General features: G+C 39.6%; 1 long non-coding RNA gene across 1 annotated transcript; it reads right to left on the bottom strand.

Moving 5' to 3' along the window:
* Positions 1–224: 224 nt before the first annotated feature.
* Positions 225–3,641, bottom strand: LOC124282482. The gene is made up of 2 exons (XR_006900167.1): positions 358–3,641; positions 225–303 (listed from the first exon to the last, which is right to left on the bottom strand). It is a non-coding gene; the product is annotated as an uncharacterized LOC124282482 (long non-coding RNA).
* Between the last annotated feature and the right edge of the window lie 19,002 nt (positions 3,642–22,643).

Below are 22,643 nucleotides of genomic sequence, written 5' to 3'. Positions count from 1 at the left end.
CCATTGTAATTACTCTACTGAAGTTTATATCGAGTTGTAAACCAAGTTTATCACATAATGAAATTGTCAGAATTTATAAGTGAGCGAGAATGGGTTGAGTCTTACGCCACACTCAGCAATATTCCAGCTATTGGTGGCGGCGGTCTGTAAATGATCGAGTCTGGGCCAGACAATCCAGTGATCAAAAATGGATTAGCGGGTGGGTACGGATGAAGACTGGATTAGTTGGTGGGGTGGATGACTTAATGGATTAGTTGGTGGGATGGATAAAGAATGGATTAGTTGGTGGGGTGGATGACGAAACTGTATTAGTTCAATGATGGGATGGATGGAAGAATGGATTACTGATGGATTAACGGTAGTTGTTGGGATGAATGAAGGGGAATGGATTAGTTGGTGGGATGGATGAAGAATTGATTAAAATTGGACAATCAACACTAATTCAAACTGAACTTCAAGTTTCTACAAATGGGCATTGTATTTCTGCATTGCTAAAAAAATTTCAACCCCACACTATGGACAATACGCGCTTTGGACAATCCCCCGTTTAAATGTGACTGACGACTCCTTCATCACCAGAACAACCAACAACTCATACTCAATGCATGCCTGCGATTACACGAAGTGACATAAAATATTGGACATTGGCATTCTGCGTACATACATATTCAACCACCTCCAGAGCACACGACCTAAAATGGAGTCCAAGTATAAACCACGACAGAGTTTGGTTTGAATTTAGCTCTCTCTCAACCAGAATATAGTGGGAACAACCCTCTCCCTCGTTACACGCCTGGATCGGCCAGTATTATACGCCCGCTTCATCTAGTGAACGCTTACTTCGCCTCTGAAGCTACTTCTGTTGGATGTCTTGCGGATCAAGAATGACATTCTGTTAATATGACGTTAAATGATAGGAAGGCTCTTCGAAAACTTAACCATTTAGCAAAAGCTGAATGTGAGCTCAAAAAGAAACGAAAAAATATTGCCATTTTGGGATCTCACGAAGGAGTGTTTTGTTTGAAGCTCAATGCTTAATGTTGTTAGAAAACATTATTTACATATCCACATTTCAACAGACATACACAAACCCTTTAACGTTACAACATTTTGGCGACGCGGGCTATGAAGTGCCTGTGTTACAATTTGCTGCAAGTATTACAATTTACGTTTTATTAAAATTTACGTCGTAACAGCCTGTCCCGTGCCAAGTATACATAGCTTAGAGGACCAGCTCGAGTATATTTATCAGTAAACATATATAAATATATTTTGATATTGTATAGCTTATAAACATAACCATGATCTAGGAAACAGACATCACTCATGTACGTCAAAAATATACTGTAAGCTGAAATAAATGACAAATATTCCCGTTCCTAAATACTATTAGTGTGTTGTCAAAGGTAATTGATAGGGCAAACAGAAAGTAGTGTTTGCAAACATTCAAAGATGCGGACATAAAATATTTCAGGCATGCCACCACAGTACCAGATTGCCTTGTGATAAAATTATCAGAGTTGCGATGAACTTTGATCGTCATATACTACTCAGAGTTTGCTAAACATCAACTAAGCTAATGCGTCAAATTGTGTGCATCCGTTGAAATAGCCGAGGTCCGTTGTCACGTGACACAAGCAACATATATGACAAATACAAAGCCCCTGAGTAGCGCCAGTGTAATAGGCTGACACCGATCACAGGCTGGCACCGTCTCATGCTCCCAGTCTGGATGATTGCAAAGGGACGATTTTTCCTCTCTTCAGTAAGAGCATTGCCGAATTCCCGGATATTTCAATTTTTATTTGTTGGATAATTTGTTGACATCACCAAAAGTGTATTCTTAGCAAACTTTGGGTAGTATAAATACCAAGAGAAAACGTAACTGTGCTTCATATGAAGTACAATAAATATATATCTATTCTGAAAATGCATAATGATCTTTCCATCACTGGTATCCTGACTATCGGCCATTGATTCGTAAAAATATGCCCATAATAAAGTCGGAATCGACCCTGCTGTTAGCGGAGATTTCTTACGACTATGGAAAGTAGTTTGTCGTTTCTATTTATTCATCTTTCATTTGAAATTGGAATGATTTAAGTAATCAGTATTTTTCTTAAGAAGAGATTAACACATACAAATGCAAACAAAGTAACTATGATATGAAGTTCAATAAAAACACACGTGTCTTTCAACATATATTCCATAAGACATCTCTCGACTTTTAAAGTTGATGGGGCACAACTTCCGGTCAAGACGATGATGCGATCAGCCAAATTACGCCTTCACGTGGAAGTCAAGCGCCCCAAGCTTGATGAAGGCAGCATATGATGTTAAGGGCTGTGACAGTATGCCGTTCACAGATGAGTTCAGGTTCCATGTGAAGAGCTCTGGTGGCCGGAGAAGCTCTACAGGTGTACAAGGCACCAAGGGGAGAACATGTCCCTTAATCGTCGTCGTAAGGCATGTAGGGACGTAACCAACGTTGCAGCACGAAACTGCCCACCCAGGATATGCAGGCTTGTACAGGACTTTTTGAGGCAGTATAAGATTGCTGTGCCGCCAACGCCGACTGTTCCTCCCTTCCATAGAACGTGTCTGGGATGAGATCGGAACCTGCCGGTAACGCTAGCTCTGTTCGGATAACATTTGGTTGACATTTGGGACATTCTCTACGCGGTTTTGTATCATATTTGTCTTCAATTGCAACGCCGCTGTAGCGCCTTCTGTATCAAATCATATGTTGGTCTCATCTGGTATTGACCACCAATCATTCAGGAAGCGAGCCTCTGTTTCCTGTTTGTGATATTTTCAGTAAAATAATATTTACACGATTTTATATGAAACACGGTTACCTTTTCTAAATGCGTTTTCATCGCCCCGTCATATGGATCCAAGATACGGACACTAATGAAACCGCTGGGGATACAGTGTAACAAAACATATGACTGGCAAACGTTATGACTGATTGTAACAACATTAACAACAACTTGAATTTAGCGAGAAATATTCGAGGCAATAAGAAAATACTTGAAAATTCGTGTTTTTTATTGAAACTGGAGGTAACGAGAAATAAATCGAAGAAAAGATTAAAAAATAGCATTTGGAGTGTTTTGGATGGAGAAAATCATCGAAAATAACAAAATATAATCGAAGTGACGAGAAAAAACAAAGATATTTTTAAAAAAGCATATTTCGAGTGTTAATTAAACTTGAAATTAACTAATATCGTTTATGCTACATACGTGGCACCACGGGGCTTTCTTAACTGAAAACAACGAAGACTAACCATTGAACGAGCCTGGATCATATGGACAGGTTCGAATCCTAGATCATGATCATTGGTTTGGCATCGTCATACATAGGTTCCGTTAATGTAAACGCCTAAGATCTGTATCACTTCGATCTTCTTTCCCACAGTACGTTGACATACCGAAATAAGACTGACCAGTAAATATAACTGTATAACTTTGTCAGGGTTAGGACGATCCGAAGGACGCGAATTCCAAAATCACAAATGGGTATGTTTACTCACGTCCGCCAGTAATCTTAATTCAGTGTTCATACCACATTTCATAACTTTCGGTGTTGGTACCAAGTTTGTATTGTTTCCATTTTTTGTATATAAGTTGCCTCATATGAACGGCCCATTCGTACACAAATCCTTGTATAGGATACGATCCCATATCACGTAGAACATACTCGGTGTTATTTGTTGGGAAATCATTTTCCGTTTAAAGGCAATATCACAAGCTTTAGCCGGTGTCCGTATTCTATACACGAATTCATCAACACCCACATGTCTGGCATCAAATATTTTGGCTAAGACGCCGGTAATATATGCATCTTCAATGTTCACATAAGGCATGTACTCCGCCACCTTGGCAATCTTAAAGGCAAGTTCCGAAGGCATAAAATAGAGGTTGCCTTTAACATGGGGTGGGTAAAGTGGCGGAGCATAGGCTGCCGGTTCCACTCGGAATTTTTTCGCCCGAGACACTGTGTCTGTTTGGAAAAAGGGTCCATATATTGTATTATTCCATTCCTGTTTCTTGAAGAGACTGAAAACATACGGCACGTTGAAAAATGTGTCCTCGTCCACCTTCATGATGAATTTAGTGCGGGGGCAGAACTTCTCAACCCATTTGTATCCCATCAAAACTTTATAAGTCAAATGAACGTAGGATTCTTGAAAACCACACTGTACTATGTCTCCCTTTTGTCTGGATTCATTACGTAATAGTTGATTATGTTCTTTGTTTCCTGTGTTTCCAAAGAGGAAGATGACCTTCATCGTTCCATAATGGTTTCACCCGGCCACGAGTGCCCGGATGCAATACGCCCCCACGTGTCACGGATGGCTTGACGCTCTGCGGCGTTATCCGGAATGGTCATCACCATAACAAGCAATGTCGGCCCTTCTACACCGGAACAGACGGTTGCGCCTGGAATCATGAATTTAAAGTCCAAAGGAGTTATTTTCTTTTCTCTCGGCACAAAATGACTCTTATATTGAAGCAAGCGCCTATCTCCATAGAAATTATTCGGATCAAAGTTCAACGGCGGCCACTTCCCAGATGGAGTACTTGATTGCAGAACAGAAGTTGACGATTCGAGTTTGTGTTGTATGTGCGAGTGTGTTCGGAAGGTCGACAGCTGAGTGATCATGATGACGAGGATAACCATCGATAGGCAGGCGATGATGATGAAGCGTCTCAATATCATTCTGATGGAACGCTGCCCGCGACACTGTGAAATCTGCGAAAAGGCAATGAAGACAATTATTGATCTGGGTCATACTTCACAAAAACTAGCATCAAGGTATGGGCCTATATTGACACTGCAGGGCACTTTATCGTTTTATATAGCGCTCAATCCAGTGACTGTACTTACCTTGATGTTAAGGGTCCGTTCATAATTTATCTCTCTCTCTCTCTCTCTCTCTCTCTCTCTCTCTCTCTCTCTCTCTCTCTCTCTCTCTCTCTCTCTCTCTCTCTCTCTCTCTCTCTCTCTCTCTCTCTCTCTCTCTCTCTCTCTCTCTGTGTGTGATATGATTTTAAGGGGGTCACCAATTTTGTTCTGGGGAGGTAGGGGGTCATCAATTTTGTAGACATCTACCGGGGGTCAGTAATTTTGTACATAAATATTATTAAAACATTATGCTTAGAAATTATGGGAAGGGATGGGGGTCATTGATTTTGTACATCACATGCAGGGGGTCACTTACTTTGTACATCAATTTTAGGGGGTGGGGCATACACATTGTACATGCTTCCCCATAAAAATCATCAAACACAACCCTCCCCCCGGCCTTAAATTGTGAATGGTCCCTAATTTCTACGTTACAAGACTTTTCTCGACCTTTATCTGTTTCCCAGGGCCAACTTGCAGAAAACAATCTTAGCGCTATGACTATCATAACTCTATGTTAGATTATGGGAGTTACAATCATCTCAGCGCTAAGATCGCTTTATGCAAGTGGTCCCTGTAGAGAACAAAGAAAACCTGCATTGTGCACCGAGTCATCTGCTGAAACGAAAGGTGATTAGCGACAATGCAGCTTAGGTTGCTGTTGACTTATTGGAATCCAGAATCACAACAGGTGTTAATTGTGTGAGTGAGTTGGGTTTAACACAGCTTTCAACAGTAGTCCAGTTGTACCAGTGTGAGTGAGTGAGTGAGTTTAGTTTTACGCCGCACTCAGCAATATTCCAGCTATACGGCGGCGGTCTGTAAATAATCGAGTTTGGGCCAGACAATCCAATGATCAACAGCATGAGCATCGACCCGCGCAATTGGTAACCGATGACATGTGTCAACCAAGCCAGCGAGCCTGACCATCCGATCCCGTTAGTCCCTCTTACAAGCATGGGTTACTGAAGGTTCATTCTAACCCGGACCTTCGCGGGTGTGAATTTTATAACATTCCTCTGCCGTATTCCTCTTCACGGGTTTGGGTAAGGACGATGGGCGTCCTGGTATATATGTAATAATGTTACAAAAGGTAAAACCATACTCACTCACTCACTCACAAAAGTTGAAAACGATATTGAGATAATATTACAGTAGTATACCAGGGGACACCTGCATCACTTCAAGGTGTCGTGTCATGTGTGGAATACTGTAGGTTAAAAACGTGAAAAACAAACACACTCAGTAATATTGTGTTCGAAATCTGAAAGTAAAACAAAAGTACACTTGAAATGTGATTTCATTATACCTGGCAGCCTGGTCTCATGCGTTTAAAGTCAGCAGCCACGAAGCTTACTGGCGTTAACTCGGGTATCTAGATTTGTAGATAGGCGTCAGATAGCCAGGGCACTGGGGGTGGGTGAAGGAGGTCAGTCGTAGATAATATGAGTGAGTGAGTTTAGTTTTACGCCGCACTCAGCAATATTCCAGCTATATGACGGCGGTCTTTTCATTTCTTTATTTCAGTAATAAGGCCTCAGGCCCACGTACATATTATATGCAAATATTTACAATTGGTGCTGCATTTCCTAAATTTTAAAGATATGATGATCGTAGACTGACAGCGTCTTTCACAAAATTTGCCAGGTTTTTTAACAATAAGACATCAGAGGACTGTAGCATTCTTACAAGAGTCTCTCTGTCCACGTGTAAGTAAGGCAAATATTTAAGACGTATATCATGATAAACAGGACAAACAAAAATAAAATGAATTTCATTTTTAATAGCATTTAAACTACATAGTAGGCAAAAACGGATGATTTTGTCCATACCCTGCCTCATGACGGCGGTCTGTAAATAATCGAGTCTGGACCAGGCAATCCAGTGATCAACAGCATGAGCATCGATCTACGCAATTGGCATACGATGACATGTGTCAACCAAGTCAGCGAGCCTGACCACCCGATCCCCTTAGTCCCACTTACGACAAGCGTCAGTTACTGAAGATCAATTCTAACCCAGATCTGCACGGGATTGTGTTGTTTAGAAACATGAACAAATACAATGAGATGTTCACGCCTAAAGAATGTTCAGGAATATCCTGTCCGGAGTTCACGCTAGCCCGTTCAATCCTCACCTTTACATACTGTTCATGACTGATTTCAAAAGGATTGTATCTCAATGTATAAATCTGCGTCTGTGAATGACAATAAACATTTATGTGAGACAGCGTAAGTGTCGTTTAATGATGACAACAGTTCATGCCAAGAGCACGAAGACTATGGGGACTTTCATTTTTCAAAACCTTAATTATCCCGTCAGGTTTTAGTCTCATTTTCTTTAATCTCTGCAAAATCGAATGGCTATACTTTAATTGTGAAAATGATGTGAACTAAATTATTGGAGATTGTTAAAAGCATAGCGCTGTTTCACATTCAATCCCTTTTAACATTTCCAAACATTTATTTTCTTTAATCCATGTAAAATGGCAATAATATTTGTTATTTGTGTATACAGTAATCTGTAAACCAAATGCCTGGATACTGATCTTCATTGTACGACGTTTCACTATAGAAGCGCCAAAACCCCTTCCACATCCATAAGAAATCTCTGCAAAAAGCAGAATGGATTGTACAATTGTGACTATACCATGGGTATATATTTGTTTCAGCATTATTACAGCTGTATGATGTTGTTTGTAAACCAGTGTAGTCTGGACCAGACAATCCAGTGATCAAGTAATACCTTTGAACATTCTAAATGTACTCATCACAATGCCTAATGGTTGAAGTACTTTAAACGTGCTTGAAGACGAATATCACTTCTTGCTAATATGCCCATTTTATAAACGATGCAGATCCCAATATATTCCAGCCTATTTCTACAGCCCACCTTCAATTGTCAAATTCCGAGCCCTTATGAAGATACACAGTGTCACTGTTCTCAAAGGAATATGTATATTCCTGAAGCAAAACCTACGTTAAAATAATTGTATTATGAATTATATTTCAACTCTACACACCTTGAAAATGTTGTATTACCTATTGTACTCTTGGCCACATGGCCTTCAATTCTGAATAAAGTGATCAAAGATTAAAGGGTTCGGAGTCCCGGGTTTGATTCCCCACATGTGTGTAGCCCATATTTTTTGTCCCCGACTGTGATGTTGCTGCGATATTGGCAGTGTAAAACCATACTCACTCACACACTCACTCACCATAATACATGTAGGTACCGATGGGGAGGTAAACAGAATGAGATCATTGGGTCCAAACTTCTTCGGTGGGTCGGTTACTCCAAGAAATGAGTCCAGGTCTATTACAAGCCAGCAGTCAGGCGCATCTATCACGGCTATTTCACCCTTTACACCAAATGGAATCTGTTTCTAAGAGACTCAGGACTGGGTATTCCTTAGCACTGGCGTTGAATATCTACACACAGGAGCAGTCAGAGTAACAGACTGACAGATGTAAACGTATTTTATATATAGTAATAAAACAACGTAATACGGACGAGGCAATAATGACGTTGCCCTGTTGATAAGGGTCACGTGGATGTGATTGTCGACACGACCCAGGGATGGCTGACTGGATGTTAATATGGGTGTTTCATGATTTGCTGTGTTTGACAAATTCACAACTGACATATTACTTGAATACAGATCTAGAGAAAAAAAAAGCAAATATATTTCATCTTAACGATGCATTGAGGTGAAGTTATCCAGGAGATATTTTTTTAAAAGGAAATACGTTTTCTGGACTATTGAAGGTTTTGCGTGAGTGCACTGAATCAAAGGTCGACAAGAAGACTGTTTTAGCTTGATACACCACACAAGAAACACCCGTCTTATGGTTAATTAAAACCTTGATTTAATCAAACTCTAATCGGGAAACAATATGATCTATATACATTTCTCATAATGATGATTATTATTATTATTTCATTTCTACTCCAATCACGGAGCCCATTTCTGGTGTCCCTCGCCGTGATATTGCTGGAATATTGCTAAAAGCGGTGTAAAACTAAATTCACTCACTCACTCACTTACCTAATCGAGCATTTGTCTGTACCACGTTTGGCCCAGTATTCCCCTATATCAGTGATAAGGAACAATGCGGTCTCAGACTAGGGCTCCTCAGAGCCAAGGCCCCATGTGTGAAACCGATTTTCATAGATATTGCAGACATTAACAACCAAATAACATGGCGCCAGGGTCACTCCGGTACAAACACATTCATCAATGACACGTAACAAAGACCTCCTCCGTGGTGTAGTGGTTAGAGCGTCCGCCGCGTCATACCAAAAGACGTTAAAATATGGTACTTGTTGGTCCCTGCCCGGCGCTCGGCATTAATGGGTACAACAAGGACTGGTCGGCTCGGAGTCAGTATAATGTGTCTGAGTGGGGTATTCATGATTCACTGCGGCATGGTATCTCAGTGGGCTAGCACTATAAAACCAGCTTAAGTCTGGGCTAGTACAAGCAGCCGCACATACACATACACACGCATGCACGTCGTCATATGAGCGAAATATTCTCAAGCACGACGTTAATCCCAATTTCACCACCACTACCACGTCACAAAGGTGGGAGCAGTGTCCCGCTTATATATACATTGTACAAGCTTCAAACAGTGAGAATTATAAATTCAAGATGATGATGATTATGATGATATCGATGAATGAATCCTATAAAAGTAAAAGGTATTAATATCACTGTTATCTCCTCCAGGAAAGAATGCTCACATTTCATGTCTTCAAGCATCTCGATTTTGACATACATTTCAACATCAAGATTATCAGTTATGTTGAAGCCAGCTCACAGTTTAAGATCAAATGGTGATATAAATCCTGAGTAAAAGTATTACATTTTGCACATTTCATATTTTGCTTCGAGGCCCAACCCTCATACGCTGTTGACGATCCGGGAGGCATTGGAACAAAAACTATCATAGAGAGCTATAACCTGCCTCGATATCCTAAAATCAATACAACGCTTTCTCCCCATGTGGGAGGTGTGGGGTAGCCGAGTTGTTAAAGCCCGCGCTCGTTACGCCGAAGACCCGGGTTCGATTCCATATCTGGGTACAATGTGTGAAGCCCATTTTTATTTTCCCGCCGTGATATTGCTGGAATATTGCTAAAAGCGGCGTAAAACTAAACTACCTCACTCACTCACTTCACCCAATGTGATAGCGAGCAGGGAAAGTTTATATAGAGAGTTGACAGTATGATTGGTTGGGTCGTTGATTAACCCCGCACTCAGCAATATTCCAGCTTATATGGCAGCGGTCCGTAAATATTCGAGTCTGGACCAGACAATCCAGTGATCAACAGCATGAGCATCGATCTGCGCAGTTGGGAACCGATGACATGTGGCAACCAAGTCAGCGAGCCTGACCACCCGATCCCGTTAGTCGCCTCTTACGACAAGCATGGGTTACTGAAGGCTAATTCTAACCCGGATCTTCACGGGTCTTCTGCATAGTAAACATGTCATCATAATCATAACGAAATCTCCTTTATGATAAATGTATATTATTCATAGACTTTATTTCACCCTGATAATTATTCTTGGACTTTCATTCATAGACATTTTCTCCTATTATTCATAGGCCTTATTTCAGGCTATCATTTCATAATATTATTTCATTACTTGTGTCTTTTCTCTCAATTTATGTGCTTTGAGCATGCACCTTGTGGATGGATACAGCGCTTTATAAATACTCATTATCATCATCATATATGCCCACAGGAATTATGCCTTTAAATATAGGTATGTGTGTTGATACAACTAGTTTCAGTCAACAAATATTCCAGCTATGTAACGTTACATACCAACACTCACTGACTGCCGGCTCCATTTCTTCACAGTCCCAGGGCCGCATTATTTAACCTTTCCGTTAGCCCTTTTTGCTATACTAAAGCCCTAAATGAAGCAAGTCTAGATTTCCTCAGGTTCTGAATCTCCCATCTCACTGGGGCTCCTTTTCAAATTTAAATAAACTCTTTGTTTCAATCAAAACTATACATGTTCAGACACTATAAGCGTCAGTCCACCCACAAACAAGCGTTATTGGAGAGATATGCCAACACACATGTTTTGCTAGGGTGTACAAAACTGGCTTTTTTGTCAGTGTGTTATCGGTTCCAGGTTTCGGGGGCCAGGTTTATGGACACACCATCCCTGGTAATGTCTCCTTTGTGTGCATGTGTTTTGCAACCTGGTATGACCCGTGACCTGTGTGTCATACTGTATGACTGCGGCTATCCAGTGTTGTCTGTATCCAAGGCGACATAACTAATTTATAAGCAGAAATATATATTTGATATTTAATATATTAATAAAATAAGTACTTTTGACAAGAAAAAAAATGCTGAAATATTTCTTTATCTGAGAGAACATAATTTATTTGTTAATATGTGTATATATATATTATTATCGTACTTTCTTATTAAAATCCACTAACGAGTAAGAAAATATTAAATGACAACTAACTTTTTAAATGGATAATGTTTATAGTGGGTATAATAGAATTTATAGTTTAGATGCCCAAAACAAAGCAGATCGACGGAGTTTATCTTGACAAGCATGGGGCCTTACATATATAACACGTTATTAGAGCATCTGACACACACACCCCTCTCTCTCTCTCTCTCTCTGTGTGTGTCTCTCTCTCTATCTCTCTGTCTGTGTGTGTGTTTCTCTCTCTCTCTTCTCTCTCTCTTTCTGTGTGTTTCTCTCTCTCTTTCTATCTCGCTATGTCTGTCTCACTCTATATATCTCTCTCTATCCCTCTCTGTGTCTCTGTCTCTATCTCTCTCTCTCTATCTCTCTATCTCTCTGTGTGTGTGTGTCTCTCTCTCTCTCTCTCTCTTTCTATGTCTCTCTCTCTTTCTCTCTGTCTGTGTGTTTCTCTTCCTCTTTCTATCTCTCTATGTCTGTCTCACTCTCTATATCTCTCTCTATCCCTCTCTGTGTCTGTCTCTATCTCTCTCTCTATGTCTCTGTCTCTCTGTGTGTCTCTCTCTCTCTATCTCTCTCTTTCTCTCTCTATGTCTCTCTCTCTGTCTGTCTCTCTATTTCTATGTCTCTCTCTCTATCTATGTGTGATTCTCTATCTCTCTGTGTGTCTCTCTCTCTCTCTATCTATCTCCCTATCTCTCGCTATCTCTCTCTCTCTATCTCTCTCTCATCAAAGCAACGGCTGCAACGGCACGGTGCATTGGTACACACTGCAAACATTCCACACTAAACAGTTTAAGAGGATCAGAATGCCGAGAAAAACTGACAATAATTTATATATATGAAGGTAAATATATAACTCACAGGTGCGTTGTGTAGAGGTGGGCCATTCACATGCTGCTCCTTGCATCCCGTGGTAACTATTGCCTATAGCATTATATTGCTCTGCAACAACTGAGGTCGTGCATGGCCTAGCTGTTGAAAAATTGATAATGGGTTCGGGAGTAACATTATCATGGCATGTGATCGGGTTACGACGACACTAAATCACATGCCGGGATATTAACACGTAGAACACGAATGAGTGGCGTTGAAAACATGAAAACAAATACTTGCTTTGTTTTGAACACAGTAGGAAAGGGTAATACAGGATGGTTGGTGCGGCATGTCTGTTTGCATAATCCTTATTACACTATGAGATGCGAAAGTTTGTTTTCTATTTAACGCCACACACGGCAGTATTCCAGCTATATAACCACATAATCAGGCCTGGGCCAGACAATCCAGTGATTTACTTCATGAGTATCGATCTGCATAAATGGGAGACGATGACATCCCAAATCTGACATCTAATACCGTTTGCCGCCACTAAGTTATGGCTAGGTGTGTGTGTGTGTGTGTGTGTGTGTGAGAGAGAGAGAGAGAGAGAGAGAGAGAGAGAGAGAGAGAGAGAGAGAGAGAGACAGACAGACAGAGAGAATAGCATGTACAATGTGAAGACACCACATCCACCACTCTGCATGTCATGTACAAAATCAGTGACCACCCCCCTACTACATGTGTACAAAGTTGATGACCCCCTTACCTCACCAGAACAAAATGGGTGAAGATTTGAACCCACTGTTATAGGCTTCATGCAAAAATTTCAATGTTCAAAATTCATTGTTCTCACACTGGATAATTATCATGCTATGACTTACTACTTTCACTTAGTCTGCCCAAATGCCATGCATGGACATATCATCATTGGAAGGTCATTCGATGAATTAGATATGTAACAACTAGCCTAATATCCACTATATTTTACCCATTGGGACATACGTGTACGAGGTAGTGAGATTAGTTTCACTTTGCAAAGTGGCCAATAGCGATGTGACGTCATATCATTATCGTAAATAATTCAAGATATAGAGATCACTACACGAGCGTCTGTCAGATACATATAGAATACTAAACGGTGTCCCGTGTAATACCATATTTATGAAACGAGTGAATGGTGTGGTATCTAACGAGTGGAAATGAGTTGGATACAAATTATACCATTCACGAGTTCCATATGTATGGTATTACACAGGACAGTGTTTAGTGTTTTATTTATTACTCACCCAACATTAGCAAAATAACATCTCAGAATTCAACTTACAGAATGAGTGCATTACGCCGTGATAACAGGGGTCACGTGTGTGAATACATTTCATTATGATTGTCATCATTAGTCTACTTAATTTGATTTTTTAAATATAAACAAGGGTATGAAAAAGGGACCAAATGACTTCAATCAACATATCCATTTAGAATATTAATCTTCAGTAACCCATGCTTGTCGTAAGAGGCGACTAACGGGATCGGGTGGTCAGGCTCGCTGACTTGGTTGACATATGTCATCGGTTCCCAGTTGCGCAGATCGATGCTCATGCTGTTGATCACTGGATTGTCTGGTCCAGACTCGATTATTTACAGACCGACGCCATAGAGCTGGAATATTGCTGAGTGCAGCGTAAAACTAAACTCACTCACTCCTAAGAATTCAACGAGTGCATTACGCCCGCACAACTGGTCATGTGACCGAGTGTAAATAGTTCCGGCAGCACGCAATGTTATTACACAATGTGTAATAACATTGTAGATTTATCAAACAGTGATGTTTTTATATCACAACGAGTTGTGATCCAGAACGTATCTCACGAACGAAAGCGACTAGATGCGTTTCGAAACAACTAGTTGTAAGATACATGGTATTCGACAAGCACGAGTACCGTAATTTGTTTCTTACACACCCTAAACCGTGTTGGCATCGAATCCACATATATTGTCCATTCTCGTGATCATAGTGGCGCATTAATACATAACACAACGGTTATTTGTGAGGGCATCCGGCTTAGAGCTTACTGCTCATACCTAGTCTGTCTCACAGTCCCTGAACCATATTATTTTCCCTACAGCCTTGCCCTCCCTGCAATGCTAAAGCCTTAAACGAAGCAAGTCTAGATTTCCTCAGGTTCTGAATCCCTGGTCTCCCTGGGTTCCTTTTCAATTGAAATGGGTTTGTTATTATATATATTCAGAGACTAAGCGTTAGTCTCGCTCATACCTAGTGTGACCATCCACACAAATGTTTCCGTCATATCTGTGTATTGTCAAGGCGAAGGTGGTTATCAAAACTAGGTTGAATCTGAGATTATGTATTAGCACTCTAAGACCGTCAAATTTCGACACTGACGTGATTTCGAACAAAACACGACTAACATTCAATCAGGAAAGTAGCTCGACCTGAGGTCATCACAATGGCGTACGGAATTACGGGCACACGTTGGGTACCAGTCTCACATGGGCTCCTCATAAGCAGGGGCGGCGGGGTAGCCTAATGGAGATCCAGGTTCGATTTCCCAAATAGGTACAATGTGTGAAGCTCATTTCTGGTGTCCCCCGCCGTGATATTGATGGAATATTGCGAAAAGCGGCGTAAAACCATACTCACTCACCCATAGACAGGTGTGTAGGAACGTCATCTGCGACGTTATGGACGGCGAAGTTAACGTCGCCCCAGCAATACACTGATAGTGTCTATACCTCCACTCGAGATCTTGAAGCGTATATTTCTACATTACAATATTTTAAGAACAGGCCTACAAAATTAACTCACAAATTCAATTCTTAATTCCACTATGCTCTCATGTTACTCTCTAAACAAGCGACATGACGGAATACGACTTTAGTATACCCCGACAAGAAATTTCAGTATCAAGCAGCATTGCAAGGTCATACTAGAGATCCAGATACCTGGTATCTCAATATCGCCACTACTTGCTCGTTAAAAGTCCGCATGATTGTCGACTATAGTTTTCGCTCGCCGTGTTTGTAAAAGACGCCATTTTGACTTGTCATCTTCTGTCCAAATCAGCAGGTATTCGATTGTGAAGCTAAAGTCGCTGTGACATGTTATCTCTGGACGAAAAGACCTTCAGTAACTGTGACCTGTATAAACCTGGATCTAATAACTACATTAACACACACTGTTCATTAAAAACTCGTAATCCAGGATGAATATTCAGATCTAATTAAGTAGGACGGTATACAAGGTGTGCCTATTTGCTGTACATGCTTCTGAAGATTCACAGAACAGGATGTACAGTATTGATGTTTACTTGTGTTGGCAATATCATCTGGTGTAGATAACATACCCTATTCTGCCTGCATATATAGGCGTAACAAGCAACGTATATATATCTACCAGACATTGTAGACAACAGACTACATGTTACATGCATCTACTGGTGTAGACAATAGACTACGTGTTACATATATGTACCAGACATTGTAGACAATAGACTACGTGTTACTTAGATCTTCTGGTATAGACAATAGACTACGTGTTATATATATTCTGGTATAGATATCTTCTGGTGTCGACAATAGACTACGTGTTACATATATCTACTGGTATAGACAATAGACTACGTGTTACATATATCTACTGGTATAGACAATAGACTACGTGTTGTATATATCTTCTGGTGTCGACAATAGACTACGTGTTACATATATCTACTGGTGTAGACAATAGACTACGTGTTACATACATCTACTGGTGAAGACAATAGACTACATGTTACATACATCTACTGGTGAAGACAATAGACTACGTGTTACATATATCTACCAGACATTCCAGACAACAGACTACATGTTACCTATGTCTACTGGTGTAGACAATAGACTGTAGACAATAGAATATGTGTTACATACATCTACTGGTGTAGACAATAGACTACGTGTTACATGTATCTACTGGTGTAGACAATAGACTACATGTTACATACATCTACTGGTGTAGACAATAGACTACGTGTTACATATATCTACCAGACATTGTAGACAATAGACTACGTGTTACATAGATCTTCTGGTGTCGACAATAGACTACGTGTTACATACATCTACCAGACGTTGTAGACACAAGACTACGTGTTACATATATCGTCTGGTGTAGACAATAGACTACGTGTAACATATATCAACTGGTATAGACAATAGACTACGTGTTACATATATCTTCTGGTGTAGACAATAGACTACGTGTTACATATATCTACTGGTGTAGACAATAGACTACGTGTTACATAGTATCTACTGGTGTAGACAATAGACTACGTGTTACATATATCTACTGGTGTAGACAATAGACTACGTGTTACATATATCTTCTGGTGTCGACAATAGACTACGTGTTACATATATCTACCAGACGTTGTAGACACAAGACTACGTGTTACATATATCGTCTGGTGTAGACAATAGACTACGTGTAACATATATCAACTGGTATAGACAATAGACTACGTGTTACATATATCTTCTGGTGTAGACAATAGACTACGTGTTACATATATACTACTGGTTGTAGACAATAGACTACGTGTTACATATATCTACTGGTGTAGACAATAGACTACGTGTTACATATATCTACTGGTGTAGACAATAGACTACGTGTTACATATATCTTCTGGTGTAGACAATAGACTACGTGTTACATATATCTACTGGTGTAGACAATAGACTACGTGTTACATATATCTACTGGTGTAGACAATAGACTACGTGTTACATATATCTACTGGTGTAGACAATAGACTACGTGTTACATATATCTACTGGTGTAGACAATAGACTACGTGTTACATATATCTACTGGTGTAGACAATAGACTACGTGTTACATATATCTACTGGTGTAGACAATAGACTACAGGTAACATATATCTACTGGTGTAGACAATAGACTACGTGTAACATATATCTACTGGTGTAGACAATAGACTACGTGTTACATATATCTACCAGACATTGTAGACAATAGACTACGTGTTACATATATCTTCTGGTGTCGACAATAGACTACGTGTTACATAGATCTTCTGGTGTCGACAATAGACTACGTGTTACATATATCTACCAGACATTGTAGACAATAGACTACGTGTTACATATATCTACTGGTGTAGACAATAGACTACGTGTTACATATATCTACTGGTGTAGACAATAGACTACGTGTTACATATATCTACTGGTGTAGACAATAGACTACATGTTACATATATCTACTGGTGTAGACAATAGACTACATGTTTCATATATCTACTGGTGTAGACAATAGACTACGTGTTACATATATCTACTGGTGTAGACAATAGACTACAGGTTTCATATATCTACTGGTGTAGACAATAGACTACGTGTTACATATATCTACTGGTGTAGACAATAGACTACATGTTTCATATATCTACTGGTGTAGACAATAGACTACAGGTAACATATATCTACTGGTGTAGACAATAGACTACGTGTTACATATATCTACTGGTGTAGACAATAGACTACGTGTTACATATATCTACTGGTGTAGACAATAGACTACGTGTAATATAAATCTTCTGGTGTCGACAATAGACTACGTGTTACATATATTTACTGGTGTAGACAATAGACTACGTGTTACATAGATCTACCAGACATTGTAGACAATAGACTACGTGTTACATATATCTTCTGGTGTCGACAATAGACTACGTGTTACATACATCTACTGGTGTAGACAATATACTACGTGTTACATATATCTACCAGACATTGTAGACAATATACTACGTGTTACATATATCTACTGGTGTAGACAATAGACTACAGACATATCTATCTACTGGTGTAGACAATAGACTACGTGTTACATATATCTACTGGTGTAGACAATAGACTACGTGTTACATATATCTACTGGACATTAGACAATAGACTACAGGTTACATATATCTACTGGTGTAGACAATAGACTACGTGTTACATATATCTTCTGGTGTAGACAATAGACTACGTGTTAATATATATCTACTGGTGTAGACAATAGACTACGTGTTACATATATCTACTGGTGTAGACAATAGACTACGTGTTACACATATATCTACTGGTGTAGACAATAGACTACGTGTTACATATATCTACTGGTGTAGACAATAGACTACAGGTAACATATATCTACTGGTGTAGACAATAGACTACATGTTACATATATCTACTGGTGTAGACAATAGACTACGTGTTACATATATCTACTGGTGTAGACAATAGACTACGTGTTACATATATCTACTGGTGTAGACAATAGACTACGTGTTACAGTTTGGTTTCTACGCCGTTTTAGCAATATTCCAGCAACATCACGGCGGGGACATAAATCTACATGGTGCATTTTACCCATAGGGACTACCTGGTCTTCGGCGTGACGAGCCAACGCTTTAACCACTAGGCTACCCCACCGCCCCGTAGACAATAGACTACGTGTTACATATATCTACTGGTGTAGACAATAGACTACATGTTTCATATATCTACTGGTGTAGACAATAGACTACGTGTTACATATATCGTCTGGTGTAGACAATAGACTACGTGTTACATATATCTACTGGTGTAGACAATAGACTACGTGTTACATATATCTACTGGTGTAGACAACAGACTACATGTTTCATATATCTACTGGTGTAGACAATAGACTACAGGTTACATATATCTACTGGTGTAGACAATAGACTACAGGTAACATATATCTACTGGTGTAGACAATAGACTACAGGTAACATATATCTACTGGTGTAGACAATAGACTACAGGTAACATATATCTACTGGTGTAGACAATAGACTACGTGTTACATATATCTACTGGTGTTGTAGACAATAGACTACGTGTTACATATATCTTCTGGTGTCGACAATAGACTACGTGTTACATAGATCTTCTGGTGTCATATATCTACTGTGTTACATATATCTACCAGACATTGTAGACAATAGACTACGTGTTACATATATCTACTGGTGTAGACAATAGACTACGTGTTACATATATCTACTGGTGTAGACAATAGACTACGTGTTACATATATCTACTGGTGTAGACAATAGACTACATGTTTCATATATCTACTGGTGTAGACAATAGACTACATGTTTCATATATCTACTGGTGTAGACAATAGACTACGTGTTACCTATATCTACTGGTGTAGACAATAGACTACAGGTTACATATATCTACTGGTGTAGACAATAGACTACAGGTAACATATATCCTCTGGTGTAGACAATAGACTACAGGTTACATATATCTTCTGGTGTAGACAATAGACTACAGTTTAAATATATCTACTGGTGTAGACAATAGACTACAGGTTACATATATCTACTGGTGTAGACAATAGAATACAGGTTACATATATCTTCTGGTGTAGACAATAGACTACAGGTAACATATATCTACTGGTGTAGACAATAGACTACAGGTTACATATATCTACTGGTGTAGACAATAGACTACAGGTTACATATATCTACTGGTGTAGACAATAGACTACGGTAACATATATCTACTGGTGTAGACAATAGACTACAGGTAACATATATCTACTGGTGTAGACAATAGACTACAGGTAACATATATCTACTGGTGTAGACAATAGACTACAGTGTAACATATATCTTCTGGTGTAGACAATAGACTACAGGTAACATATATCTACTGGTGTAGACAATATACTACAGTGTTACATATATCTACTGGTGTAGACAACAGATGCTACTCTAATTACATTTACTGGTGAAGATTGCGTGCTACATAACAGAAGTTTGTCAAATAGAAGTATTGAATTACTTATGCATATATTAATACGTATATGCATAATATTTTAGCATTCCTTTGATGTACTCTTCTGTCCTCATCAGAAAGATAAATTTATTTAAAGCAACATGGTGATACACCATGCTATAAAACATGTACATCTCGTTATCACAGACTTCTCCCTCGGATCAGTTGTTCAACAATTTCATAAATAGTTCCCTTTAAGTCAACACTTACAAGTATTTTCCAAGTTGCTTACCTGACATGTCAGACAAAAGTCCATTTTAAGCACATTCATATTACTTATATCTCAAAGGGGAACATTAGAGCTGAGGCCTTTATCATACGGATATCTTCAACAAATGTATCTCCAAGCATAGATAGCGCAAGCGTTATCATATCAAAGTCCAGAACGGATGTAGTCATCAGCAACTTGAGGGCGTTTTAGAGAGAAACAGTCTCCGCATACACCATATAGGTCGTGGTTTAAGAATTTCATATTTCGGAAGTGAGTAATTTGCCCACTTGAATTCTGAAATCCTTGGCTAAAATGTGGAAAATTTAAACTTTGTTTTACACTAAATGTGTGAAATGGCGCAGTGAATCTTCAAGGGGACAAATGGTTTTGAAATTTAGGAATTATGATACATTGGGATTCGGAAGGATTTTTAGAATTGGTTTTAACTATTGCACTGCAATCTTGTTCTATTTTCCGAATTCTACTTCGTAGTTTGACGGCAGGAACGTTTAGTTAACGCTTACATTGGTCTTTCCTGACAACAAATGAGCTGATAATCTTGTTGCCCTCCCATGCTCGGTGATTAAGGGACCGCAAACTGTAGAGTGAGTGAGTGTTTTGGGGTTTAAGCCGCAATATTCCAGCAACATCAGGGCGGGTGACACAGGAAATGGGCTTCACACATTGTACCCATGTGGGGAATTGAACCTGGGTCTTCGGCGTGACGAGCGAACGCTTAACCACTAGGCTACCCACCGCCCCGCAAACTTTAGATATCATACAGGTTTCGTATTAATTCCAGCGCTTTACTGTTCAACTGGTGGTGCTTTGGGCATCCATTTGATTTGTGAGGGTTTGTATTTGAAGGTGTGGGTCATTTTATAAAGTGTTTTCCACGACTTTATCCAGCAAACTATCTGTTTATTGAGCATCATAGGACAACCAATTAATTTTAGATATTGACTTTTTTTTATACAAATTGTGGATATTTTCAACAATGTTTTGTGCCTATCAGTTGTGTGTCTTATCCTACTTTGAGTGAGTGAGTGAGTTTAGTTATTCGCATCTTTTAGCAATACTCCAGCAATATCACGACGGGAGACACCAGAAATGGACTTCACACATTTTGTCCATGTGGGAAATCGAACCCGGGTCTTCGTCGTGAGGAGCAAACACCTTAACCCTAGGCTACCCCACCGCCCCTATCTGAGGCTGATAGATTCTGCACCCCGTGTATACGATACAACTGTCAACACATCATGTGCTCCCGTTGTTCGTGACACCAACAGCTGAGACAGATTTGGGGTTTAGGTAACACTGCCTTGTATCGAAAAAAGCATTTCTGGTGTCCCCCGCCGTGATATTGCTGGAATATTGCTAAAAGCGGCGTAAAACTAAACTCAGTCAGTCAGTCAGTTGTATCGAAAAAAACACAAAAACAGTGAGGACAGTTATTCACTGAACACAAGATGTACATGTTTGTTTGTAACTCACTCAATACCCGTTACATATTTTTATAAGTAACTTGCTTTCAAGAAATGGATTATCAAAAACTGAAACTGAAAATTCAAAGAAGCTATTCCTGTTTTAGTTTTTCAGCGCTTACAGCAACTATTCATTTTGCGATGTTTCAAAACATTCTATTGACGGCGGGTCAGATTTCATTAGCTGATGTAGATCGGTTGTTATCGGCTCACTGTCGACCAGGAACCCTGTGTAAAGTATGTCAAGGCTGTTATGTTAGACGTTATTTTTTAGGATCATTTCAATAAACGAGCTGCAACACTACCACGCAAAAAACACATTTTGAGAACATGGTACCACGACCCGGAACTCAAAACGTCAAAAGATGACATGAAAAGCTGCACCACACACTATTTTGGTTGAGAAAGCTGTGTGTCTGTGTTTGCCGTTTAGGTTAGGTAAACTTTCAGAAGATGAGATGGCCACACACTGAACCGGGTCACTAAAATAACGTAGCATTTCGTGACAAGTTTTATACATTATTTGGATTCTTTTTCCAGACAACCGAGTAGTCAAATGATCTGCTAATAGTTTTCAAATTTGGGAATGATATAGAAGACCGCCCATTTTAACGCCGACACAATGGAAAAATCCAAAAGCATTTTGCCATAGCTGATTATGTCCGGGAATGCAACATTTCACATTTTACTTGCGCCGGAGAAGCGTCAACATATATTTGGCATGGGAGTTTCGGGACTGCATTAACCAAATACTGTACCGTCTGTGCGGCAGGATACGCTATCCTGCGATCATACTTGTGATGGTTCTTCATACACATGTGCTCATGACGACGCTTACTCTGGAGTTTACCAGGTAT

The sequence above is a fragment of the Haliotis rubra genome, unplaced genomic scaffold (assembly GCF_003918875.1).
Source record: "Haliotis rubra isolate DU_JTF1 unplaced genomic scaffold, ASM391887v1 Scf3, whole genome shotgun sequence".
NCBI classification, from domain to species: domain Eukaryota; kingdom Metazoa; phylum Mollusca; class Gastropoda; order Lepetellida; family Haliotidae; genus Haliotis; species Haliotis rubra.
Note: the sequence above shows the minus strand (reverse complement) of the source record. Positions and strands in the feature narration are given on the sequence as shown.